The sequence below is a fragment of the Bufo bufo genome, chromosome 7, assembly GCF_905171765.1.
Source record: "Bufo bufo chromosome 7, aBufBuf1.1, whole genome shotgun sequence".
Taxonomy (NCBI): Eukaryota; Metazoa; Chordata; class Amphibia; order Anura; family Bufonidae; genus Bufo; species Bufo bufo.
The window spans coordinates 108374503-108395375 of NC_053395.1; positions in this window are offsets into that span (position 1 = coordinate 108374503).

Here is a 20873-nt window from a genome sequence, read left to right on the forward strand (position 1 = left end):
AATATTGTCCCTCAGGGTCTGCGACAGATTGCTGTGTTTCCCATATGAGACCCTTGCGAACCAGTATGGCCACTCCTCTAGAGTGCGAGGTACCGTATGTCTGCAGAGACCATTGCACCCACTGTTTAACGATTCTGTGCCCAGTGTCAGCCGTCAATTGAGTTTCTTGAAGTCCTAGAATGTGAGGGCTATATCGTCTTACATGCGAAAATACCGCGATTCTCTTATTCGGAGCCCCCAAGCCTCTCATATTCCAGGACATCACCACTAGAGAACCCATAATCTAAGCATAGGGTTTCCCCCTGTACAATACAGAATCTCGCTGGAAAGAAGGAGGGGGTCCCTCCGCATCACAAGTAGCCGCCTCTCATCCCCAACCCATTCAAGGTACTGAGATGACCATGCCTTCAATAACATAAGAAACACATAACATAACGTGAAAAACTAACATCTCTAGATATACATCCAGTGCATACATTATAGTGTTAGTTTCGTGGCAATGTATTCGGGGACCCGTATGGGAAAAAAAGGTATTGAGCCCGTACTGGTGGCCGAACATTCCCTGTACATTGTAGTAGCACAGCTGCGGGTGCAGGTGAACAACAGATAGGTACATACAGATGTAGCAACGTTACCGCTCTTTCACAATCACAAAAGCGAAGAACGATAACGAAAGTAAAAACAGAAACTAAAAAAATCTGAATGTAATTTACCTTTATAACCAGCAGATGGCACATAGAACTCTTACATTCTAAGATTTGAACATACCTACAGACAATTTACAATGACCACACTAGCACTTCAACTATTTTTAATTTTATCATTAATTTAATAAACTTTTAATCAAATTTTATAGTATATATTAATTCTACTATTCATAATTATTTTATTAAAGTTATTTTTACTTATATACCTATTTATAACACAATAAAACACACAGACTACATGCCAAAAGCTGGGTATAATGCAAGCCAGCACCTATTCATAAAACAGGTAACTGGGATACCTTACAATGGCAGCCTGGTGCACTATGAGACATTTAAAACCATCTCTCATCTAACTGAGAATCAGTAAGTCTCAATGTTGCCTGAGACCTCTAGGATAGCTTGGGGGATTATGCACCTAAATCTTTATCATTAGGGTGACAAAATTATAATTTTTTTTTAAAAAATTTAAATTTTTTTTATTGCTAGCTAATTCTTCTCTAACTGCTTAGGAAGGCTGCATAAAAATTTACGGGTTTCTAATTGTTCTAATATATATTTAATAACCCATCTATACTGTTTTGTTATGTCAACTAATTTGCATAAATATGAAAGACATAGCACATGTGATTAGCCTACTTTCCACCATGGACAGCGCCATCTATTGGATACATAGTCTTATGTCCTACAGTCTGCAGAGTATTATCATTTTCCTCATGGACAGAGCCATCTATTGGATACATAGACTTATGTCCTACAGTCTGCAGAGTATTATCATTTTCCTCATGGACAGCGCCATCTATTGGACAGCTGAAACACTGTTTGCAATATCTTGGCCATATTTATGCAAATGAACTTACTTGACAAAACATTATAGAAAGGTTATTTGAATTGACTTGTAGTTCGGACAATTAGAAAACAGAACATTTTTATGCAGCCCTCTTAAGCAGTGAAAGAGGAGTTATCTAGCGTAAAAAAAAATTATAATAATTACAATTGTTTTCACTCTAACGGTAACGACAGGTGCACAGGACTCCCTAGAAATCCGAAGTAAACCAATATTTAGGTTTACTGGCTCTCTCCATTTGGATAGAGAGCTAGTTTAAAATGTCTCAGACTGCCACTGTGAGATATGCTGATGGTACCTGTCTCACAGATAGGACATTGGCTTGCACATACCTTGCTTATGGCGTATAGCCTTCAGTTAAAAAAAAAAATGTTTTGTGTTGTCATTTTAGTAATAAGCAGTTATAAATGGTAGGAAGTGGTTATTAATATAAGGTAGAGATAAAAAAAAAAACTATTTGTTTGTACTTTGTGTTTGATTGTCTGTTTTTTATACAAAATTATAGGCACGTGTGTCTGTGTCAGTAATGTATCTCACACCAGTTGTGACTAACACCAACCAACCCCCAACATTGTCCATCTATTGTTCTCAAGCTGTGATGGAAGAAAGGAGATGCACTACGCCCTTTGTTATATTATTCTTTTTTCTCTTTTAGAACAATACAATAATTGGAGAATGATTAGGTGGGGGGAGGGTTTAAATTCCACAACATTAGTATTTTTTTGCCAATGTAGGCTTTCATACTCTCGTTTCGTGGAACAGATGACATCCTGATGCAAACTGAACAGATTTCTTTCCATTCAGAATACATTGGGATATGCCTGATCAGTTATTTTCCAGCATAGAGCCTTTGTCACATGGACTCTGGTGTCACGTGGACATGCATCCCCGTGTTTTGGCCTATGTCACATGGACTCTGGTGTCATGCGGACATGCATCCGCACGTTTTGGCCTGTCACATGGACTCTGGTGTCACATGCATCCCCGCGTGACACCAGAGTCCATGTGACAGGCCAAAACGTGGGGGATGCATGTCCGCGTGACACCAGAGTCCATGTGACAGGCCAAAACGTGGGGGATGCATGTCCGCGTGACACCAGAGTCCATGTGACAAGGGCTCTATGCTGGAAAATAACTGATCAGGCATATCCCAATGTATTCTGAATGGAAAGAAATCTGTTCAGTTTGCATCAGGATGTCATCTGTTCCACGAAACGAGAGAATGAAAGCCTACATTGGCAAAAAAATACAAATGTTGTGGAATTTAAACCCTCCCCCCACCTAATCATTCTCCATCTACTGTATTGTTCTAAAAGAGAAAAAAAAAAATAACAAAGGGCGTAGTGCATCTCCTTTCTTCCATCACGTTACCATTAGGGTGAAAGCAATTGTAATTTTTTTTTTTTTTTTTACCCTAGATAACTCCTCTTTCACTGCTTAACCACCTCCCGACCGCCTAACGCACGGATGCGTCCGGAAGGTGGTTGATTCATTCCTCCTGGACGCATCCGTGCGTCATCTCGCGAGACGCAAGATTTCCTGTGAACGGAAGGTAAGAGAGTCGATCTCCAGCCTGCCAGCGGCGATCGTTCGCTGGCAGGCTGGAGATGTGATTTTTTTAACCCCTAACAGGTATATTAGACGCTGTTATGATAACAGCGTCTAATATACCTGCTACCTGGTCCTCTGGTGGTCCCCTTTGTTTGGATCGACCACCAGAGGACACAGGTAGCTCAGTAAAGTAGCACCAACCACCACTACACTACACCCCCCCCGTCACTTATTAACCCCTTATTCACCCCTGATCACCCCTGATCACCCCATATAGACTCCCTGATCACCCCCCTGTCATTGATAACCCCCTGTAAGGCTCCATTCAGAGGTCCGTATGAATTTTACGGATCCACTGATAGATGGATCGGATCCGCAAAACACATACGGACGTCTGAATGGAGCCTTACAGGGGAGTGATCAATGACTGTGGTGATCACCCCATATAGACTCCCTGATCACCCCCCTGTCATTGATCACCCCCCTGTCATTGATCACCCCCCTGTAAGGCTGCATTCAGACGTCCGTATGAATTTTACGGATCCACTGATAGATGGATCGGATCCGCAAAACACATACGAACGTCTGAATGGAGCCTTACAGAGGAGTGATCAATGACAGAGGTGATCACCCCATATAGACTCCCTGATCACCCCCCTGTCATTGATCACCCCCCTGTAAGGCTGCATTCAGATGTCCGTATGATTTTTACGGATCCACTGATACATGGATCGGATCCGCAAAACACATATGGACATCTGAATGGAGCCTTACAGGGGGGTGATCACCCCATATAGACTCCCTGATCACCCCCTGTCATTGATCACCCCCCTGTCATTGATCACCCCCCTGTCAGGCTGCATTCAGATGTCCGTATGATTTTTACGGATCCACTGATACATGGATCGGATCCGCAAAACACATACGGACATCTGAATGGAGCCTTATAGGGGGGTGATCAATGACAGGGGGGTGATCACCCCATATAGACTCCCTGATCACCCCCCTGTCAGGCTGCATTCAGATGTCCGTATGATTTTTACGGATCCACTGATACATGGATCGGATCCGCAAAACACGGACATCTGAATGGAGCCTTATAGGGGGGTGATCAATGGCAGGGGGGTGATCACCCCATATAGACTCCCTGATCACCCCCCTGTCATTGATCACCCCCCTGTCATTGATCACCCCCCTTTCATTGATCACCCCCCTGTAAGGCTCCATTCAGACATTTTTTTGGCCCAAGTTAGCGGAAATTATATTTTTTTTTCTTACAAAGTCTCGTATTCCACTAACTTGTGTCAAAAAATAAAATCTCACATGAACTCACCATACCCCTCACGGAATCCAAATGCGTAAAATTTTTTAGACATTTATATTCCAGACTTCTTCTCACGCTTTAGGGCCCCTAGAATGCCAGGGCAGTATAAATACCCCACATGTGACCCCATTTCGGAAAGAAGACACCCCAAGGTATTCCGTGAGGGGCATATTGAGTCCATGAAATATTGAAATTTTTGTCCCAAGTTAGCGGAAAGGGAGACTTTGTGAGAAAAAAATAAAAAATATCAATTTCCGCTAACTTGTGCCAAAAAAAAAAAAATTCTATGAACTCGCCATGCCCCTCATTGAATACCTTGGGGTGTCTTCTTTCCAAAATGGGGTCACATGTGGGGTATTTATACTGCCCTAGCATTTTAGGGGCCCCAAAGCGTGAGAAGAAGTCTGGTATCCAAATGTCTAAAAATGCCCTCCTAAAAGGAATTTGGGCACCTTTGCGCATCTAGGCTGCAAAAAAGTGTCACACATCTGGTATCGCCGTACTCAGGAGAAGTTGGGGAATGTGTTTTGGGGTGTCATTTTACATATACCCATGCTGGGTGAGAGAAATATCTTGGTCAAATGCCAACTTTGTATAAAAAAAAAAATGGGAAAAGTTGTCTTTTGCCAAGATATTTCTCTCACCCAGCATGGGTATATGTAAAATGACACCCCAAAACACATTCCCCAACTTCTCCTGAATACGGAGATACCACATGTGTGACACTTTTTTGCAGCCTAGGTGGGCAAAGGGGCCCACATTCCAAAGAGCACCTTTAGGATTTCACAGGTCATTTACCTACTTACCACACATTAGGGCCCCTGGAAAATGCCAGGGCAGTATAACTACCCCACAAGTGACCCCATTTTGGAAAGAAGACACCCCAAGGTATTCCGTGAGGGGCATGGCGAGTTCCTAGAATTTTAATTTTTTGTCACAAGTTAGTGGAAAATGATGATTTTTTTTTTTTTCTTACAAAGTCTCATATTCCACTAACTTGTGACAAAAAAATAAAAACTTCCATGAACTCACTATGCCCATCAGCGAATACCTTGGGGTCTCTTCTTTCCAAAATGGGGTCACTTGTGGGGTAGTTATACTGCCCTGGCATTCTAGGGGCCCAAATGTGTGGTAAGGAGTTTGAAATCAAATTCTATAAAAAATGACCAGTGAAATCCGAAAGGTGCTCTTTGGAATAAGGGCCCCTTTGCCCACCTAGGCTGCAAAAAAGTGTCACACATCTGGTATCTCCGTATTCAGGAGAAGTTGGGGAATGTGTTTTGGCGTGTCATTTTACATATACCCATGCTGGGTGAGAGAAATATCTTGGCAAAAGACAACTTTTCCCATTTTTTTATACAAAGTTGTCTTTTGCCAAGATATTTCTCTCACCCAGCATGGGTATATGTAAAATGACACCCCAAAACACATTCCCCAACTTCTCCTGAATACGGAGATACCACATGTGTGACACTTTTTTGCAGCCTAGGTGGGCAAAGGGGCCCACATTCCAAAGAGCACCTTTCGGATTTCACCAGCCATTTTTTACAGAATTTGATTTCAAACTCCTTACCACACATTTGGGCCCCTAGAATGCCAGGGCAGTATAACTACCCCACAAGTGACCCCATTTTAGAAAGAAGACACCCCAAGGTATTCGCTGATGGGCATAGTGAGTTCATGGAAGTTTTTATTTTTTGTCACAAGTTAGTGGAATATGAGACTTTGTAAGAAAAAAAAAAAAATTCATCATTTTCCGCTAACTTGTGACAAAAAATAAAAAGTTCTATGAACTCACTATGCCCATCAGCGAATACCTTAGGGTGTCTACTTTCCGAAATGGGGTCATTTGTGGGGTGTTTGTACTGTCTGGCCATTGTAGAACCTCAGGAAACATGACAGGTGCTCAGAAAGTCAGAGCTGCTTCAAAAAGCGGAAATTCACATTTTTGTACCATAGTTTGTAAACGCTATAACTTTTACCCAAACCATTTTTTTTTTTACCCAAACATTTTTTTTTTTATTAAAGACATGTAGAACAATAAATTTAGAGCAAAATTTATATATGGATCTCGTTTTATTTGCAAAATTTTACAACTGAAAGTGAAAAATGTCATTTTTTTGCAAAAAAATCGTTAAATTTCGATTAATAATAAAAAATGTAAAAATGTCAGCAGCAATGAAATACCACCAAATGAAAGCTCTATTAGTGAGAAGAAAAGGAGGTAAAATTCATTTGGGTGGTAAGTTGCATGACCGAGCAATAAACGGTGAAAATAGTGTAGGTCAGAAGTGTAAAAAGTGGCCTGGTCTTTCAGGGTGTTTAAGCTATGGGGGCTGAGGTGGTTAAGAGGGCTGCATAAAAATGTTCTGTTTTCTAATTGTCCGAACTAAAAGTCAATTCAAATAACCTTTCTATAATGTTTTGTCAAGTAAGCTCATTTGCATAAATATGGCCAAGATATTGCAAACAGTGTTTCAGCTGTCCAATAGATAGCGCTGTCCATGAGGAAAATGATAATACTCTGCAGACTGTAGGACATAAGACTATGTATCCAATAGATGGCGCTGTCCATGAGGAAAATGATAATACTCTGCAGACTGTAGGACATAAGACTATGTATCCAATAGATGGCGCTGTCCATGAGGAAAATGATAATACTCTGCAGACTGTAGGATATAAGACTATGTATCCAATAGATGGCGCTGTCCATGGTGGAAAGTAGGCTAATCACATGTGCTATGTCTTTCATATTTATGCAAATTAGTTGACATAACAAAACAGTATAGATGGGTTATTAAATATATATTAGAACAATTAGAAACCCGTAAATTTTTATGCAGCCTTCCTAAGCAGTTAGAGAAGAATTAGCTAGCAATAAAAAATAATAATAAAAAATACAAAAAAATTATAATTTTGTCACCCTAATGATAAAGATTTAGGTGCATGGTCCCCCAAGCTATCCAAGAGTTTTCAGGCAACATTCAGACTTACTGACTCTCAGTTAGATGGGAGATGGTTTTAAATGTCTCATAGTGCACCAGGCTGCCATTGTAAGGTATCCCAGTTACCTGTTTTATGAATAGGTACTGGCATGTAGCCTGTGTGTTTTTTTGTTGTGTGTTATAAAAAATGTTTGGAAATAATTAAAATAATATTATAATAAGAAAATAATATGTAACTGTTTAAAATTTAAGCTTAAAAAATCCTTTAATATATAACTTATTGTGTTTAAAAGAGGTAGATATAGTTTAGTTTAAACAGTTACTGTGGTTTTCATTAGGATTGGTTAATGTTGCCATCTACTGGCTTTGTTATGAATTGCAGGTTAGTATCTGCGATTATGAGAAAAAAGGGATCGCTAACGTTGCTATATCTTTATATGCACATCCAGACCCCCCTTGGCTTATATACCAACAACAGGAACTAGCTTGAAGGTCTTGGTGGTCTGGTAACAGAAAACGTCACATCGTATGCAAGTGAGGTAGAAATGTGCACCAACATATGAACATAAACGTAGTGGCATGGCAGCTCAGATCTAACAGTGCGACTAGCGTGGTCTTGGGCGCCTGGAGATCCAGTCCTCCGCTTCCTTCGGGTCGGTGAAAAAGACTGGTCTGTCCCCATCAATCACGCAGAGACGTGCTGGGTAGGCCATTGAGTATTGTAAATTCAATTCTCGGAGATGTCTCTTGACTGAAACAAAAGTGGCCCTCTTCTTTTGCAAGTCAGCAGAGAAGTCCGGGAATAGTGACACGTTGGCATTATCAATCATACGCCAGCGCTCCTTGCTTGGCTGAGGATTAAGTCCCGGTCCCTCCAATTGAGCAGGCGGGCTAGCAGAGGCCTCGGCGGGGCTCCCGGGGGAGGTGGTCTGGCAGGGACCCTGTGCGCTCTTTCAACAGCGTATGCTGCAGAAAATTTGGCATCGGGGATTTGGTCCTTAAACCATACCTCCAAGAAGTTGGCAGGATCTCGCCCCTCCGCTCTTTCGGGTATAGGATCCTCACATTGTTGCGCCGGGCCCGGTTCTCCAGGTCACATTGTTGCGCCAAAGCCCGGCAGACCGCTCAACCTCCTGTAGTCTCAAGTCCAGCGGCCTAGTGTAGTCCTCCAGTGCCGACACACGATCCTCCGTCTGCTTCACTCTCTCCCTCAGTTGTTGTACGTCCTGCCTCAGCAGGCCCAAGTCCACCCGTACCTCCTTGATTTTTACATGTGAGGGAGGACTGGCAGGAGGAGATTGCTGTTAGGAGCTGTTCCGACACCACTTTCAATGTGATCTCAGGTTCTCCAGCGTCTTCAGGCTCCATCTGTTGCCCGGCCTGCCTGCGCGTTACCGCTGCACGTGGAGTGGCGCCATGTTGGTTTTCCTGGCGGGCATAGTCCTTGAGCTTTTCAGCCGCGGACTGTGCCTTGCTGGGACCCATGTCGTGCTGTCTGGGCTTCCTCCTTCTCCTCTGCACTTGCCACTCAGAATTCAGAGTAGGCAGCTTGGCAGGATTAGTGTCACAGCCAGACAGCTGAGAAGCGCTCACAGGAGCTTCTCAGATCCTCCTCCTTGAATTTCTTTGTTTTGGTTTAGTTTCTCATCTCGTTAGTCTATCTCAGCTGTCATGCAGTTAGACTGATCGCTACCCTTTAAGTTCCTTATGAGTCTTGAAATCAGGAGAAAAAATCAAAATGTCATCCAAATACACTAATACAAATTTTCCCATTAAATGATAAAAAATGCTGTTGACGAAATGCTGAAAAACGGCTGGGGCATTCATCAAACCAAAAGGCATAACCAAATTCTCAAAATGGCCCTCAGGGGTATTGAAAGCCGTCTTCCATTCGTCTCCTTCTCTGACCCTAACCAGGTTGTAAGCCCCTCTTAGGTCTAATTTGGAAAAGACTTTAGCCCCAAAAACCTGGTTAAACAGGTCCGGGATCAGAGGAAGCGGATAAGGACCACGAATAGTGATACTGTTCAGCTCCCTGAAATCCAGACAAGGTCTTAAAGAACCATCTTTTTTCTTAACGAAGAAAAAACCAGCGGCAACAGGTGACTTCGAGGGTCGTATGTGTCCTTTTTCTTAGACTCTCAGAGATATAAGCCCGCATAGCGACCCTCTCAGGTTGGGAGAGATTGTATAAACGAGATTTAGGCAGCTTGGCGCCTGGGATGAGATTAATAGGGCAATCATACTCCCTGTGCGGAGGCAAACCCTGAACTCCACTCTCAGAGAAGACATCCAAAAATTCAGAGAGGAAAGGTGGTACAGTCTTAGTAGAAACCTCAGAAACAGATGTTATGAGGCAATTCTCTCTGCAAAAGTTACTCCAACCATTTATTTGCCTTGCTTGCCAATCAATGGTGGGGTTATGTTTAGTGAGCCAGGGTAGCCCCAACACTAGAGGAGTAGGCAAACCGCTAAGGACGAAACATGACACATCCTCAACATGAGCATCACTCACAATTAAACGGATATTGTGAACTATGCCCTTTAATGATTTCTGAGAAAGTGGAGCTGAATCAATAGCAAAAACCGGATTATCCTTTCCCAAAGTGCATAAGTCCTTATTGAAACCTTATGTTCAACCTATTGTACCCTCGCCTTTGCCTCCTCCTCCGATTATGGTTGATGGAAATCTTGAATTTCAGGTCTCTAGGATTGTGGATTCTCGTCTTGTCCGCGGTTCCCTCCAGTACCTTGTTCATTGGGAGGGTTATGGTCCAGAGGAGAGGATGTGGGTCCCAGTGACGGACATTAAGGCCTCTCGTCTCATCAGGGCTTTCCATAGGTCCCATCCTGAGAAGGTGGGCCCTGAGTGTCCGGAGTCCACTCCTAGAGGGAGGGGTACTGTCACAGCCAGACAGCTGAGAAGCGCTCACAGGAGCTTCTCAGATCCTCCTCCTTGAATTTCTTTGTTTTGGTTTAGTTTCTCATCTCATTATTCTATCTCAGCTGTCATGCAGTTAGACTGATCGCTACCCTTTAAGTTCCTCCCCATAATGCAGTAGTGTGCGGCTGATACAACTTCCTGGAGTGTGTGTGCATGCAGTTCCCAGTTCCCAGTTGTCAGTCGTCATTCGTCTGCAAGATAAGTGCTGTTTATGTATTTATGATTTTGTCTTTTCTGGATCCAGGTGACCCTGACTCCCTCCGTTTCAGTGTAGGGAGCCGGTGGTCGTGTCCCTTCACTATTGTAGGGTCTTCAGGTAATAGATAGCTGAGGAACGTGGATATGCGGCCATCCACCTTTGGGGTGTTCGCATAGGCTGAGCAGTGAGGGAGAGCGGCAGGTCTATTGCAGGGGTCTCCCTTTGTTCCTTAGTTGTGGATCCAGAGAGACATTGTTTATATGGTATTGTCTTGTTTCCTGTAAACCATCCGTGACAATTAGTCAGGATTTAGTACAGGGAACGGAGCCGCTCTCAAGTGCTTGCGCTCATACTGGCAGTTATCCACGCCCCCTCACATGCAGAGCTTTTTAAGTCCTACGCATCGCCACTACCTCGCCTTAACTGCAGATATCGACACTCTGAGGAGCGATGAACCCCTTGACTACTGGGTGTGCAGGCTTGACCTGTGGCCTGAGCTATCCCAATTTGCGATAGAACTTCTGGCCTGCCCCGCTTCCAGTGTCCTGTCAGAAAAGACCTTCAGTGCAGCAGGAGGTATTGTCACTGAGAAGAGAAGTCACCTAGGTCAAAAAAGTCTAGATTACCTCACCTTTATTAAGATGAATGAGGGATGGATCCCGAAGGGACTGACAGTGGGCGATACATTTGACTAAAAAAGGCCTGATGAGATGAGCTGCCTTGGGCTAAAAATGGTCCACACGCTGCTGTATTTTATCTCTGAATGCCGGATGACTTGCGTGACTTATCCGCCACCAACTAGGGTTCAAGCCGCAATGTTTTAGGGCACTTTCTGCCTGGGAAACATCAATTTTTCTGGCCGCTGCTACAGCAGCGGCTGCAACAATACCTAATTTTTCAGGCATGTGTACATGCCTAATTTTTCTGGTCTCTGGTGCTGCACTGTGGCTTCAAAAACCAAACAAAAAAAAAGGCACATACATGTGTCAATTCCCCTCGTGATCATTACCTTGTTGTGGTGAAGGGGCTTGCCTATCACAATGAAGCGACCACCTCTATGAGTGTGTTGGCAATGGCAATGTTGGCACACCCCAGATGATAAGGTCGTTGCTTCATTGTGAACAGACCAAAAGTGATCGGCTGTATAATTTTGCATAGAAAAAACATAAATTTTCTTTGTGATCATCTAAGGTGATCATTAAAGGCTACTAGGCCAACAATGGGCCCACACTGCAGAATCATTGTTTTCTGGGTCACTTAACTGTCACTGAACTACCTCAGCACGACCATAGGCTTTGAAAAACCCCCATCGCCTGCAATCTCCCAAACGTGCGCACGAGCACAGTCATCACTACACCAAGATTGACGCATAGAGGAATAAAATTTATGTCATGAGTGTGTCAACTATTGACAACTCTTTGCGGTTGTCTAAAATCTATTCCATACACGTCCCCTGATAGGGGACATAACAGGGATTAAACTGATAGGAATAGTACTACACCACTCCTATCTGGTGGCACAGTAGATTGCACGCGCAGTGCCCCAAATTGGAAGTAGGAGGACCGACCAAGCATCTTTTTCCATCTCCCGGTTCCTAAAATCGATTCCATATACACGTCCCCTGATAGGGGACGTAACAGCGATTAAACTGATAGGAATAGTACTACTTAACACACCTTATAATAATAATAATAATAATAATAATAATAATAATACTAGTGGACGTAACAGGGATTAAATTTATAGGAATAGTACTACTTAACACACCTTATAATAATAATAATAATAATAATAATAAATACTAGTGGACGTAACAGGGATTAAACTGATAGGAATAGTACTACACCACTCCTATCTGGTGGCACAGTAGATTGCACGCGCAGTGCCCCAAATTGGAAGTAGGAGCACCGACCAAGCATCTTTTTCCATCTCCCGTTTCCTAAAATCGATTCCATATACACGTCCCCTGATAGGGGACGTAACAGGGATTAAACTGATAGGAATAGTACTACTTAACACACCTTATAATAACGCAGAGAGAGGCAACGCAAAGAGAGAGGAGTCTGAAGAAGAGGAGTCAGAGAAGGAAGGTGGCTTTGAGGAGGTGGAAGACCAACCACAGCAGGCGTCCCAGGGGGCTTGTTGTCACCTTGGTGTTGTACGTGGCTGTGTGGAGGAAGATACCTTCAATGACATCAGTGAGGACAAGGAACGGGACATGGCTAGCTTGGTATCCAACCTTGTGCAAATGGGGAGTTTGCGGTTGTGCAAATGGACTGTTTGCGGTGCGTTAAACGGGGAGTTTGGTCTGTCAGAGTTTGGTCTGTCACTGTGAAGCGGGCGTAACCCTTACACTACCTGATCGATACAACATCATACCTGATGTTTTAAAGCACGTTATTCCAAACAATTTAGGAATGTTAGGTGATTTATGCCCTTTATGGATTAAAACCAGACTCTGCGTCAACTATGTAATTTTCCATGGGAGTTTTGCCATGGATCCCCCTCCGGCATGCCACAGTCCAGGTGTTAGTCCCCTTGAAACAACTTTTCCATCACTATTGTGGCCAGAAAGAGTCCCTGTGGGTTTTAAAATTAGCCTGCCTATTGAAGTCTATGGTGGTTCGCCCCGTTCGCGAACATTTGCGGAAACGGAAAATTTTATGTTCGCGACATCTCTAGTACCCATCAGGAAGGTACAAAGTAGTTAGCAAGGTTCAAGAGCATTCTACTTTGACTACTGGTCGTGGAACCACTGTGCCAACTAACTGGGTTTCACTTTGGGCTATTTCTGATAGCGTCGTACCCTGGTTTTCACCCTTTAAAGGAAATGTGTCATCAAAAATTGTATCTGCTGGTTAAAACAAGATAGTAACACATCTCCTTTTTTCTACTCTTATTTTTTGATTTTATATATATATTTTTTTTTTTCCTGAAGATGATTGGGGGCTGCCATCTTGCCTGGGCTGTTCTTTGCATTTACAAAGCATTAAACATTGCTTTATGGCAGCCCCATGGGCGATAGACACAATGGGGAGACCCTATTGACTTACATTGGAAAGTTTTCTAGGCATGCTGTCTGCCCTGTGCAGAGGTAATTGTACAAGGAAGGAATAGATAAGATTTGACACCTATTGTAAATGGTGGATCCTGTCGATACTGTATCATTACAGGCAGAGATTAGATTGAGTTAACTGCAGTAAAATAATCTATACAAACCAAGAAGAGGCACCATTTATTAGACATAGTGGCTAGTGCAAAAAAACAGATTTCCCTGGAGGGAAAATATTTTTTCTGCATTTTATTTTCATGCAATTATTTGACTGATACCTGGTTGCTCTTCTTTTTAACGAAAAAGGAGGCTAGAGTTAAATATAAGATTGCAAGATGTGCAACTTGTTCTAAGAAGCTTCCTGAAAATTATATAAAAAAAAAAAAAAAGCCTTTGCAAGTCTTGCATTAGTGAACTTTTAAAGGAGGAGCAACCATCTATCCTTAATGAAATGAGATCTATGATCCTAAATGAAATTAAGTCCTCCCTGGTCTCCCTTGTGCCCGTCCCCCATACACCTCTGGCCAAAAAGACCAAAATATCGATTCCATCCTCCTCTGAAGCAGAGCAAAATTTGGCCAAAGGAAGAAAAGGGCGCTCATAGGGTGAGTAAGTTCAAAAAACAAGCCTCCAAATACAGGAAAAAGTGGTTACACTCACCTGTTTATTGTTACACCTGATGTTCAGTGCAACTGTAATGGAGGCGGATAGGGGTGATAGAGTTTGACTGGTTGGTGCTGCCGATTACGTCCGTGTTCACCTTTGGCGGGGGCCAAGCCGCCGTCTGGGTCAGTATATGTGGTATGTTTCCACTGGACTTGGAGGTAGAGTGGAGGGGTGGACATTAGGCGCAAAGACACAACCAGAATTTTGCAAACCAATAGGTTTTTATTGTTACTGTGACAACGCGTTTCGGTGTTCTGCGGACCCCTTTTTCAAGTCTAAAAAAACATATACATACAGTTATTAAAAACACAATAATCAGAACACACTGGTGGGTGTAATAGTTCCGAAGCTCATGATAAGAGAAATAATAGTAGTATTAATAATGGTGATATGACCATCAGGAGGAGGGTCGTTCAAGCTTACATGCAAATAGACATGAGTGGATGGTTGGGTACATATATATAAGACATAAATGATGACTGGAAGATAAGACGGTAATAAAATAAATATAAATAGATATGTATGTATATAGATGACGCCAGTTTAAGTAAAAAGAGGGGTTTATAATACAATAATTAATTAATTAATTAAATAATTAATTACATAGCTGCTGGTAAAAAAAACTGGGATATAGGTATCTGTTTTGGGGTGCGTGTAAGATAATTATAGAAGAATTAGCAGTATAAATTCATATGCAATAAAAGTATTTATGCAGTAAAAAACATACAGTAAAAAAAATGATATATATATATGCGGTAAAATATATATATATATATATATATATATATATATAATTCCCCTTTCTGCAAAAAAAGGAGAGTACTTGGTGGTAATTCATAAGACTGTACACTGCAGTGTCACTTGAACCCAGGTAAATGGATAAAAGCAGGGGGCAGTGGTTAAAAGGTAAACCACTAACCCTGCATGAGAGCTGTATTTGAAGCTATTGCAAGTGAGGGAGAGAGAAGTTGGGGGACAAGCAGGAGGGACCATGCTGAGGAACATACCTGGTGGAGAAGCTGCTGGAGAAAAGTGCGCTGCTCCCAGCTTCTGGCACGTGCGGCGTCCAGATACTGTGATGCTGTGTGCTGGGAGCGCGCACTGGGCCGGCAAAGAGGAGGTGAGGCAGCGGTGGCAGAGCCGCCCTGAAAGGGCGGAGCAAACTGCTGGTTCAGTGGTGGTGGAGGCATGTGGGTATGGGCAGGGCCTGATGATGCAAGGGAGGAGGCTGGAATATGAGGGGAGGGGCTAAGACAAAGAGCCGGACTAACAGGGGGTAGGTGGGAGTATGGCCTAATGTCAGTAGGCGGGGCCTAATGACGCAATGGAGGAGGCTGGGAGTGACTATGACGGGCGGCCAGCATATCAGGGGGGAGGTGGGAATGTGATGGGCGAACCTGGCTGTCAGTGGGGAGCGAGAGTGATGTGCTGCTTAAGGGGATAAATGGCAGGAGCGATGGGCAGGGACTGGATGGAGGGAGGGAAAGTGGCAAGGGGGAGAATGGGGATGAAGGGGATGAATACCGATTGCTAAGATGAGAGAAGGGAATGCAAGAGACCAAAAACTGGAATGATAAAAAGGGGGGCAAGGGAAAATGGGCGGGACAGTGTTTGGAGTGATGCTGGGGATGAGGGGATAAATTTCCAACGATGCAGGGGAAATTAGGGGGTGGGAGGGGGAGGGGAAGAGCAGTTAGGCTGGGGATAGAGAGACAAGGATGATGATCCAAGAAAGTAAGAGCAGAGAGCCAGTTGGGGGAGTGGTCTAATTAAATTTAGAAGCACTTGTTTTCTAGGCTTTCATTAAGACCATAGGGTTCAAGTGTTTGGAGTTTGAAAATCCAAAACATTTCTCTCCATTGTAACGTCCTAAATCTGTCGGAGCAGCTGTCCGAGATATGTTCAATGGGCGTGATGGTTAGCCTAGTGGGATCCTTGTCATGGATGGCCAAGAAATGTCTGGAGACACTATGTTTCAGGTAGCCCCGTTTGATGTTCCATCTGTGGTTGTTCAGACGTTCTCTAAGCGTCTGAGTAGTTCGGCCCACATATTTTTGTCCACAGTCGCATTCTAAGAGATAAATGACGAAACTTGACAAGCAGTTCATCAGACTTTTAATGGAGAATTCTTCCCCTGTGATATTGCTCTTGAAGGTCGTTGTCCGGTTGTTGATATTATCGCAACACTTGCATAGGTTGTGGCTGCATTTGAAACTCACTTTGGGGTCAGGGAACCACTTAGATGCAGTCATTGTAGCACGTTTTGTTATTTTTAATTTGCTCGGGGCTAGTACATTCTTTAGTGTGCGGGCCCTCCTAAATGTAAAATGGGGCTGGGAGGAAATAGTACCCTTGAGATAGGGATTGGCCTTCAGGATGTGCCAATATTTCGTTATACGTTCCTTAGTGCCCCATGATTTGGATTGTAGGTAGTAATGAAGGACGATTAGAATTTTGTGAGGTTGACTGTTTGGTCTGGTTTCTTTTTGATTGTTAGACAGTCCTCTTGGCTCTGCTCATATGCTCGTCTAAAAGCCCCTTCAATTATTCCTCTTGGGTAGTTTTTGTTTTTAAACCTCGAGCGTAAGATCCGGCTTTGTGCAATATAGTCGTTAGTTGTTGAGCAATTCCTCCTTATCCGTTTGAATTGACTAAATAGAATGTTGTTGAAAAAAGTTTTGGTCATAATTGAATTATGTTCAGAATACAAGACTAGGTCCAGGTATTCAATTGAGATACTGGAACTTGTTGATGTAAAACTTAGGTTCCAAGTGTTGTTATTCAAATAGGACACAAATGCTTAGGCTTCTTCTTCACTCCCGTTCCAAATAAAGATTAAATTGTCAATGTACCTTTTGTAGAACACAATTTATTTCGTCTAGTTATGATTATTGTAAAGGAATGCTTCTTGTCCTTTTTCTTAGACTCTCAGAGATATAAGCCCGCATAGCGACCCTCTCAGGTTGGGAGAGATTGTATAAACGAGATTTAGGCAGCTTGGCGCCTGGGATGAGATTAATAGGGCAATCATACTCCCTGTGCGGAGGCAAACCCTGAACTCCACTCTCAGAGAAGACATCCAAAAATTCAGAGAGGAAAGGTGGTACAGTCTTAGTAGAAACCTCAGAAACAGATGTTATGAGGCAATTCTCTCTGCAAAAGTTACTCCAACCATTTATTTGCCTTGCTTGCCAATCAATGGTGGGGTTATGTTTAGTGAGCCAGGGTAGCCCCAACACTAGAGGAGTAGGCAAACCGCTAAGGACGAAACATGACACATCCTCAACATGAGCATCACTCACAATTAAACGGATATTGTGAACTATGCCCTTTAATGATTTCTGAGAAAGTGGAGCTGAATCAATAGCAAAAACCGGAATATCCTTTCCCAAAGTGCATAAGTCCTTATTGAAACCTTATGTTCAACCTATTGTACCCTCGCCTTTGCCTCCTCCTCCGATTATGGTTGATGGAAATCTTGAATTTCAGGTCTCTAGGATTGTGGATTCTCGTCTTGTCCGCGGTTCCCTCCAGTACCTTGTTCATTGGGAGGGTTATGGTCCTGAGGAGAGGATGTGGGTCCCAGTGACGGACATTAAGGCCTCTCGTCTCATCAGGGCTTTCCATAGGTCCCATCCTGAGAAGGTGGGCCCTGAGTGTCCGGAGTCCACTCCTAGAGGGAGGGGTACTGTCACAGCCAGACAGCTGAGAAGCGCTCACAGGAGCTTCTCAGATCCTCCTCCTTGAATTTCTTTGTTTTGGTTTAGTTTCTCATCTCGTTAGTCTATCTCAGCTGTCATGCAGTTAGACTGATCGCTACCCTTTAAGTTCCTCCCCTATTAATCTCATCCCAGGCGCCAAGCTGCCTAAATCTCGTTCCTTCATTAAGACCATAGGGTTCAAGTGTTTGGAGTTTGAAAATCCAAAACATTTCTCTCCATTGTAACGTCCTAAATCTGTCGGAGCAGCTGTCCGAGATATGTTCAATGGGCGTGATGGTTAGCCTAGTGGGATCCTTGTCATGGATGGCCAAGAAATGTCTGGAGACACTATGTTTCAGGTAGCCCCGTTTGATGTTCCATCTGTGGTTGTTCAGACGTTCTCTAAGCGTCTGAGTAGTTCGGCCTACATATTGTTGTCCACAGTCGCATTCTAAGAGATAAATGACGAAACTTGACAAGCAGTTCATCAGATTTATTTCGTCTAGTTATGATTTATTGTCTAGTTATGATTATTGTAAAGGAATGCTTCTTGTCCTTTTTCTTAGACTCTCAGAGATATAAGCCCGCATAGCGACCCTCTCAGGTTGGGAGAGATTGTATAAACGAGATTTAGGCAGCTTGGCGCCTGGGATGAGATTAATAGGGCAATCATACTCCCTGTGCGGAGGCAAACCCTGAACTCCACTCTCAGAGAAGACATCCAAAAATTCAGAGAGGAAAGGTGGTACAGTCTTAGTAGAAACCTCAGAAACAGATGTTATGAGGCAATTCTCTCTGCAAAAGTTACTCCAACCATTTATTTGCCTTGCTTGCCAATCAATGGTGGGGTTATGTTTAGTGAGCCAGGGTAGCCCCAACACTAGAGGAGTAGGCAAACCGCTAAGGACGAAACATGACACATCCTCAACATGAGCATCACTCACAATTAAACGGATATTGTGAACTATGCCCTTTAATGATTTCTGAGAAAGTGGAGCTGAATCAATAGCAAAAACCGGAATATCCTTTCCCAAAGTGCATTATGTTATGATTATTGTAATATAGTCGTTAGTTGTTGAGCAATTCCTCCTTATCCGTTTGAATTGACTAAATAGAATGTTGTTGAAAAAAGTTTTGGTCATAATTTAATTATGTTCAGAATACAAGACTAGGTCCAGGTATTCAATTGAGATACTGGAACTTGTTGATGTAAAACTTAGGTTCCAAGTGTTGTTATTCAAATAGGACACAAATGCTTAGGCTTCTTCTTCACTCCCGTTCCAAATAAAGATTAAATTGTCAATGTACCTTTTGTAGAACACAATTTATTTCGTCTAGTTATGATTATTGTAAAGGAATGCTTCTTGTCCTTTTTCTTAGACTCTCAGAGATATAAGCCCGCATAGCGACCCTCTCAGGTTGGGAGAGATTGTATAAACGAGATTTAGGCAGCTTGGCGCCTGGGATGAGATTAATAGGGCAATCATACTCCCTGTGCGGAGGCAAACCCTGAACTCCACTCTCAGAGAAGACATCCAAAAATTCAGAGAGGAAAGGTGGTACAGTCTTAGTAGAAACCTCAGAAACAGATGTTATGAGGCAATTCTCTCTGCAAAAGTATAGTCGTTAGTTGTTGACACTCCAGTGTACAGTCTTATAAATTACCACCAAGTACTCTCCTTTTTTGCAGAAAGGGGAATAATATATATATATATATATATATATATATATACAGTACAGACCAAAAGTTTGGACACACCTTCTCATTCAAAGAGTTTTCTTTATTTTCATGACTATGAAGGCATCAAAACTATGAATTAACACATGTGGAATTATATACATAACAAACAAGTGTGAAACAACTGAAAATATGTCATATTCTAGGTTCTTCAAAGTAGCCACCTTTTGCTTTGATTACTGCTTTGCACACTTTTGGCATTCTCTTGATGAGTTTCAAAAGGTAGTCCCCTGAAATGGTCTTCCAACAGTCTTTAAGGAGTTTCCAGAGATGCTTAGCACTTGTTGGCCCTTTTGCCTTCACTCTGCGGTCCAGCTCACCCCAAACCATCTCGATTGGGTTCAGGTCCGGTGACTGTTGGGGCCAGGTCATCTGGCGCAGCACCCCATCACTCTCCTTCATGGTCAAATAGCCCTTACTTTCAAAGTTTTCCCAATTTTTCAGCTGACTGACTGACCTTCATTTCTTAAAGTAATAATGGCCACTCGTTTTTCTTTACTTAGCTGCTTTTTTCTTGCCATAATACAAATTCTAACAGTCTATTCAGTAGGACTATCAGCTGTGTATCCACCTGACTTCTCCTTAACGCAACTGATGGTCCCAACCCCATTTATAAGGCAAGAAATCCCCCTTATTAAACCTGACAGGGCACACCTGTGAAGTGAAAACCATTTCAGGGGACTACCTCTTGAAGCTCATCAAGATAATGCCAAGAGTGTGCAAAGCAGTAATCAAAGCAAAAGGTGGCTACTTTGAAGAACCTAGAATATGACATATTTTCAGTTGTTTCACACTTGTTTGTTACGAATATAATTCCACATGTGTGGATGCCATAGTTTTGATGCCTTCAGTGTGAATCTACAATTTTCATAGTCATGAAAATAAAGAAAACTCTTTGAATGAGAAGGTGTGTCCAAACTTTTGGTCTGTACTGTATATATATATATATATATATATATATATATAACTTCAAAAGGATGAGGCAGCACTCCAAGCATAAAGTGAAAAAATAGTGGATCTTTTATTCCCCACTGCAACGTTTCAACCGCTCAATGCGGTCTTTCTCAAGCATAAAACAAGATGTCATACAAGGGTATATATACCCAGAATACATAGCAGCAAATCAAGTGATAATAATTCAATTAGAAAAATATATAAATATAAAAGACAGTGTAAAATACAACAAGCATCTCAATATTGTG